This window comes from Mauremys reevesii, linkage group 15 (genome assembly GCF_016161935.1).
Source record: "Mauremys reevesii isolate NIE-2019 linkage group 15, ASM1616193v1, whole genome shotgun sequence".
NCBI lineage: Eukaryota > Metazoa > Chordata > Testudines > Geoemydidae > Mauremys > Mauremys reevesii.
In genome coordinates this window covers 31,419,653-31,427,648 of record NC_052637.1, presented here as the reverse complement: position 1 = coordinate 31,427,648, position 7,996 = coordinate 31,419,653, and positions in this window count along the sequence as shown.

The following is a 7,996-nucleotide window of genomic DNA, read 5'->3' as shown; positions in this document are numbered from 1 at the left end:
GTTGATGGAGTGTCAGTGTAGTCATTGCATTGCTTACGACGACTGTTACCAGCTTTCAGGAGCCGTCCCACACTGACAATACGATCCATACAAGCGCTCCTGGTGAGGACCGCACCGCCGACACAAGGAGCCAACTGTGCACACACACAAGTGATTTAATAATTGTAGCGGCTGTGTGCCGATATAGGTTAGGCCAACATAATTTTATAGGGTAGACATGGCATGAGAAACAGATGGGGAAAGGTGGAAGAAAAATAAAGCCAGGCCATACACTGCAGCTGGGAAACAGACAGACGCCATGGCAGAGTCAGGAAGAGCACCCAGGTCTCCCGACTCTCGGTTCATTGCCTTATACACTAGGTCATGCCACCTCCTGGCTGCCTGCATAACTCCTAGTGACCCCAACCAGCATTATTCACTTACCAAGACAACACAGTGTTGTCCCAAAGTAACACTTTGAAGGTTGATTGTTAGTGGGAGAGTCTAATGGAGACACTATCTAGACGGTGGTCCCTTCTCCTTGTTAGTGTGAATACAGTGCCCAAGTCCCTTAGACAGATGTTTCCACCAACAAATTCAGAGAACTTGAATTTTAAATTACTGCTGCTCTATGTGAGCTGGGGAAGGCAGAGGATGGCAGAGATGAGGGTGTAATCAAAACAAAAACCATCAAGTAACTTCCAGTCAAAATCTGTCCCTTTCGGAGTTCTGGGGCCTGTGGGATACAGGATGTTAGACTGGATCAGGGGTTCTCAAACTTCGTTGCTTCCTGACCCCCTTCTGACAACAAAAATAACTACACAGCCCCAGCAGGACGGACCAAAGCCTGAGCCTGCCCAGACCCTGCCACCCTGAGTGCAGGTAGGGAGGGGCAAAGCCAAAGCCCCAGCCCCACCACCCTTGGGGGGAGAGAGAAACCCAAAGCCCAAAGGCTTCAGCCCCAGGCAGGGGGCCTGTAACCTGAGGCCTGTCGCCCAGGGCCTGGGCTTCGGTCCCAAGCAATGGGGCTCAGGCTTTGGCTCTAGCCGCAGGCCCCTAAGCCAGCAATTTGTACCCACCTGCAGGAGTGAATCTAGTCTGTGGGTAGCCAGCACCTCCAAATGCTTGATTTATCGTATGTTGTAGCTGGGTCAGTCCCATGATATTAGAGACAAGGTGGGGGAGGTCATATCTTTTATTGAACCAACTTCTGATGGTGGGAGACAAGCCTTCGAGCCACACAGAGCTCTTCCACACAGAGCTCTTCCCCACGGAAGCTTGTCTCTCGCACCAAACAGAAGTTGGTCCAATAAAAGACATGACCTCACTCACCTTGTCTGTTTATCTTAGGCACTTGTAAGGCATCATTGCCATAGTATCTAGATACCAGCACCCAGGCCTGGACTCCTCACGCTTCTTGCTCCACCAAAAGGACGGCTCCTGCTTTGATATTAACATTACCTTTCTAGGTGCCTTTCATCCAGGAGACTCCAACAGTATTTGAAAAGCGTAACAGAACTCCCTGACGCGCAAGTCGCTTTGGGAATGCAAAGCGGCTGCTGATGAACAGGACAGGAGAGTTTGGGACCATAAGGATACGTTGATTCGCCTGAAACTACAGGGGCAGGCGTAGGTAGGGAGGATGTAATTACCAACACTAGAACTTGGGCAGGACACCTAGGTTACTCTTTCAGAGAAGTGCCCTGGGATGCTCTAATTAGAGCAACAGTCAAGTTTCTGTTTCACATCAGAAACACACTGTCTTCAGCAGCACATTGTTCCCTAACCCCATGATGGCTAGTGATCCAATACTGACTCCAAGGGTAGTGTGCCACCACCCCACTTCTATCATCTGACAGGTCTTCCCAGAGGCCTGCCAGCCAAGTAATGTCCCAGTCCTGCTAGCTCACAACCTAACGCAGAAGGGCTGCATTTACACACAGCATCCCTCCCTCAGGAAGTGGTTACACCCAGGGTTTAGCTGCATCAGACAGATCAAAACTAGTGATTGGCTTTATAATGTAATATTTTATATTTGCAGTTATTCACAAAGCAAGTGCAGGCAGCAGACAAGTCCTTCTAGAAAACAACAGAACAGTTTCCAGAGGTTCAATTACATTAGATCCTCTAAACATCTGAAGCAGGGAACTTTGAAATGGAAAGGTTACAAAAGCACCCTTCACTTTTCTTAATCATTCCCGCCGATCAGACATGCCTCCTGCGCAGAGTCCCGTGTGCGTCAGAGTGCAATCCAAATACAATGTTGCTTTCATTCGTTTAGAAAGGAAGCAGTCATGTTAAAAATCGCGGGCCGAGGGTCGAATCTCCAGCCCAGAGTGTAAATCCCGAGTAACTCGGCTGACATTAGTAGAGCTGCTCTATATTGTCACCAGGACAACTGAGATTGGAATCTTGGCAAATGATTTTTAACCCGACTACATCCTAAAGCAGGGGCTAAGATTCTGATCTCCGTTTCAATCAGTGTAAATCTGGAAGAGCTCCAGCAAAGTCTGGATTTACATCACTGGGCCTGAGATGAGAATCTGGCCCACTACTTAAAACCAAAACAAAACGCTGTTCCCCTTGTCCGTGTTTCTAACGATACTCAAGAATTAAACCAGATAAAATGTTTGAAGTCTAGTTTAACATTTCATCATTTATGTGGTTTGGTTGTTTTCCACAATTCATTCAGTATGGCCAATGAAACTACACTCTATAGTCAATTTCGATTTAGCGCCCACTTCCAGGATTTGCAATCCAAGGATTCATTTAAAAAAAAAAATCCTTTTGATTGTTTTTAATTTATGAAAATGTTTGTTAATATGAGATTTTGTAGGCAAAAATACTTGCAAGACAGAACCCTCCCATTCTGGGGCTAACTAACCTGTGCAGTGTCCCTTTAAAATACCGTCAGTCTCATCTTCCTGGTCATGAACTGCTGCCTTCAACAGCATGGCCTCACACTGCCAATCCTTAATCAATGCCTCCAAGTGCCAGCTTGAGTCCTAACGGAGGTAGCAGACAGCCTGTCACATCCTTTCCCTTTGATTCTTCCCCTTCTCTGGCAGGGATGGCAGCCATGCCACAATGATCCCCACCCCCTTATCCTGTCCCCCTGACATACACTGGTCAGGACCATGCTTCAGAGTCATCAGTGCCAACCCCAACCCTTGGCACAGTGACAACAAGCAAAGCATGCTGGGTGAAATGCTGGCCCTGTTGAAGTCAATAAGAATTTTGCCACTGATGTCAATGGGGTGAGGGTTTCATGCAGTCATTGCTCCTAGAGAAGGAAGTGTGAATTGCACCTTAGTCTCCCAACAAATCCACAAAAATATGCTCTAGCTGCTCATGTGAGATTAAGCAAGGGAGGATGAGCCACATAAGGAAGGGCCAATGCTTACGTAAACGCCCCTCATTCATAGCTCCTGCAAGCCCCAAAATGGAGTAGATTGTCCATGACATCAGCGAACGGCTCAGCTGTGGCAATCTTCCACTAAGCATAGCATGGAGGGAGTGCCAGCTGGCATTATCAGCAGAAGCAGGTGAGCAGACAGGCAGAGTATGGAAGGTGAGCACATAACGGAAATGTAGGCCAGAAACCCAAGAGAGAACAATTGAGGCAAAATAGAGGAATACAAAAAGAAATGCGCAGCTGACTAAGGTCTGAAAGGGTAAGTACCATGTCCATTAGAGCTGGACATACAGCACAAGGCTGCCGTACCCCTCCCTCTCTCTCAGCTCTGGAATGGTACGCACCTTATGACACATGCTGGAAATGCAGTGTCCAGTTACACTAATTAAAAAAAAAGAAACGACCCAGTGAAATGAATAGGGACCCTCAAATCCATGGACACAGTGCCCTGCATTCATTTATATTCACTGAAAGATCGCTGGGTAAGCCGGGGATGAGGCAACTAAAAACCTTCTCATCACAGTAAGGGAAGTTTCCCATGGAGGGAAGAAATAGCTAGTTACTCAACAAAAATAAGCTACTCTAACCTGGACAACTTTATTTGTTGCTTTTCAATCACGTCCCTAAATAGCTCCTCAAAGCAGCTGCTGCAGGTTTACATCTCACTCTAGTCTATTCCCCTTCTAGCCATAGGAAACCTGTTCAGGAGGCCCTGTTATGCCAAAGTAATTAACACACATGAAGAAAAAACCTACAGCCAATTATGGAAACTGGAGCTATGGAGCACTCCTGCCTGCACCTGAGAGCCAACAGCGCCCCCTTCCTCTTCCATTTGGGATTTCTCCAGGAGAGATGAGATTTGATAAGGTGTACAAAGCACTTCCACTGCTGTCAGAGCAGAGCATGGAGGGCTTTGGGCATCAGGGCCAGACAGAGAGATGCTGAGGCATTCAGCTGTACTAGGTGTCTAGAACCAAATATATATTGATCTGATAGAGGGGTTCACCTCAGAGTTGTAGCTCCACTGAAAGCCAAAGGAATGAAATTTTCCTAATGGAAGTTTCTCCTGACCTGATAGTGCTACAGGTGTGTTACACACAGGGCATTTAAGCTTCCCTTTAGAGTGGTCCTCAATCAGCTAACTTGAAGCTAAAGATGTTAACTTACAGATTGAGATTTGGTTGGGGTTAGCTACCCCTGACCACTTTAGCCACATCCTGGGGGTGAAATCCTGGCCCCACTGAAGTCACTAGAAGTTTTGCCATTGGCCTTAACGGGGCCAGGATTTCACCCTCGGTGTACAGTATAAATTCCTGCCATGGAACAAGTAAGCCCCAGCTATAAGTATAAAGGACATGCTGACGCAGACCCGAACACGGTGCAACAGTCACAGGAAAGCAGCAAGCATCTGGTGATGTGGAGGATGCAAAGGGAACGTGGAATCTTCCTTCCTTCCTTCCTCATCCCCTCATGCCTCACCCCCTTCCCCCACACTGTTCCAACTCAAAAGTGGCTTTGACCCTTGAATCAGAATTTTGCATCTAGTTAGCCCTGCAGATGGCCCCATTTCATGAGAGTTCGGGGCAAGGTGGTTGAAAGCCTATTTTATGGTCGTGTTGGCCACAGGCCATCCCATGCCCCACATTCTGAGAGAGGTGGGTATAATTCCATGCACAGCAAGTGATTTTTGCTAGAAAAACGCCACAAGGTTCCAAAAGGACAGTAGGGTTTTGTGGCTCTGTCCAACGTTCTCAGAAAGTTTTGCTGCTGGAGTCAGCATACTCTGGGTGTGGGAACAGATGGCACCAACAGCCATTTAAGACAGAGTCACGCAGACTCGAAGAAGGGATGCCACTCTGGGTGATTCATATGCATTAACGTCGCGGGAACTTTCCTCGGGACGTTGCCTTGGCCGACTGAGTAATTGAGGAAATTCATCTAAATCCATTTTTATGATTTCATTAAACAAATAGCTTTTTAAACAATGCCTCTCTGGTCTTGCTAACTCGATCTTAAATCATGCCATTCCTCTTCCCCACTGGAATGTAAATGTAATGCAGAACCTTTCCCTTCGGCTGTAATGGATATTAAATAACCAGGTTTCAAGGCAGCATTGCCCTCAGGTGGCTCAGTCACTTTAAATACACATTTCGATAAACAGTGTGTGAGTTAAGCAGGCAGGAGGCTGCCTAGTTGACGCTCATAAGAAAGAAAATGTGTTTATAAACACAGTGCTAAGAAAGTGACAGACTTAAGTGCCAGCTGACAGTTCCATGCCCCACCGTGGAAAAGCACAACCCTGGAATGGCAGGAGTGCCACCAGGGCCAACGGGGGCAGGAGCATCTGGGAACCTGCTTGGATTTTTCTCGTATGCTGCCTCTTTATCAATTTGCCAAGCAGCCCCATGACAAAGGAAAGACCAGCCTCCATGGGAGTGGAGTCACTTCCTGGGCACTAGGCGTGGTGATAGCGTGTCTTCCGGGGGAGGATATCAGAGCCGCGCATCCCTCCTGAGGCTGAAAGCAAGAACAGCTCGAGAACGCAGCCCCCTTCTAGATGCTGCCAAACGGCAGAGGAAATGTAGCAGCTTCCCCATTTCACAGATGAGGAAACTGAGGCACGGAGCGGTTATATGACTTGCTCAGGAGCACCAAGGAATAGCAGCCAGCTATCCTGACCTGCTTCAGCCAGTTGTTTTTCTCCTCTACTAGAAAAGTGGCATTATCTTATCTGCATCCCAAAACACAACTGAGTCAAAGCACAGCATCTTGCAAGGGACTTTTCACTGTTGTAACTAGGCTGTGTAATCTGACTGAACACTCTGGCTAACGCTCTGGGCGTGTCTGTTTCCAGAGCAGGGCCATGGTTCGGCCTACACAGCAATGGATGTGGTGTAACTGGGTGAAGGGACCGGGGCTGGGTAGTCTAGATGGGCTCTTAAAATAAAGGACATTCCTCTCCACATTCTAATCTTTTATTGGCCTCAGCTGTTTCATACTGTTCCACTAAGACTAAGCTGTGACACAAATCGCCAGTGCAGGGAAATTTAACCGAAAGGCCAGTACTGTCTTTACTTCAAGCTCTTCAGTTCTCTTCCCCTTCAGAAGCAGGAGGGGAAAGGCAGGTGCGTCATGCTCAGCTTTGCACTGCCTGGCTTCTTATGCATTACACATAACTGTGACAAAGGAAACGAAATGTTTTGTATCAGTAGCTTCTCTTGCTATCCTCAATGCCACTTTCGAGAGAGGAAGAAGCAGGGGGCAACTCTCCAGCAATGTTCACCATCGCCACCTGCTGGGCAAACATTTCAAACATAGCAGCAGGATTTCTTACTGCTCATGCCATGCACACTTGGGAACAGCATTGCAGCAAGGGTGGGAGGTATCTGAATCATAGAACAGAACTGTAGGTCTGGAAGGGACCCAGAGAGTTCATCTAGTCCAGCCTCCTGTGCTGAGGCAGGACCAAGTGAACCTAGACCATCCCAGACAGGTGTCTGTCCAACCTGTTCTTAACTTCCAGCGATGGGGATTCCACACCCTCCCTTGATGCCTATTCCAGAGTTTAAACCCTGTCCTGCTGCGGATTAAACCCATTACTTCTTGTCCTACCCTCAGTGGACACGGAGAACAATTGATCCCAGTGCTCTTCATAACAGCCCTTAATGTATTCAACGACTTATCAGGTGGTCTCCCGCCACCCAGTCTTTTCTCAAGACTAAACATGCCTAATTTTTAGCCTTTCCTCACGGGACAGGTTTTCTAAAGCTTTCAGCATGTAGCCTCTTCCCTGAGGTGTAGCCCAAGCCTCCTCCATGGCACTTGCTACTTGGAGCAGCAAGTGTCTGCAAGGCTAATTCTGTTCAGCGCCAATAAAACCAGTTCCCCACGGCACCAGCCCACAAAGGGAACAGTGGTGCAGAGCTCCACCCTGGTTAGAGCAGAGGGAGGAGGTGGGTGAGTCTTACGTTCATTCCTCCATCGACAGCAAGTGAGAAACACCTCTAGCTTGTCTCCTACCCGTCCACATACACATTGCGGAAAATTGGCTTGCAGCCACCATTCCGCTATGAATGCGGAGCCCCATCTGCCTCACCCCACCCTCCTGTATTACTGACACTTATCTGAATAGCTAAAATAAAAATAACCTCATTTAGCGCTTTTCATCCAATCTCAAAACACTTCACAATCTTAATGTATTTATCCTCAACACCCATGTGAGGCAGGGCAGTGCTATTATCCCCATTGCACAGATGGGGAACTGAGGCACAGAGACATCAAGTGACTTGCCCAAGGTCACACAATAAGTCTGTGGCACAGCAGTGATACGAACGCAGGTCTCCCACCTCCTAGGCCAGTGAACCATCCTTCCCCTTCACACGTGATTGACTCACCTCAAATGTCCAGGCTTTCAAAGGTTTATGATCCCAATGGTCTAATAATGATATTTTTTAATTGATTAATACTCCCTACTTTAATGGTATCTTGAAGAGATTTTTAAAGCATGGGAATTAACTGAGTCTGAGATGGCTACTGTTGTGTGGGAGGTGGAAAGGGGAGGAGTAAGAAACCAGGCCACTGCACCTCACTGCAGGTGAGCTC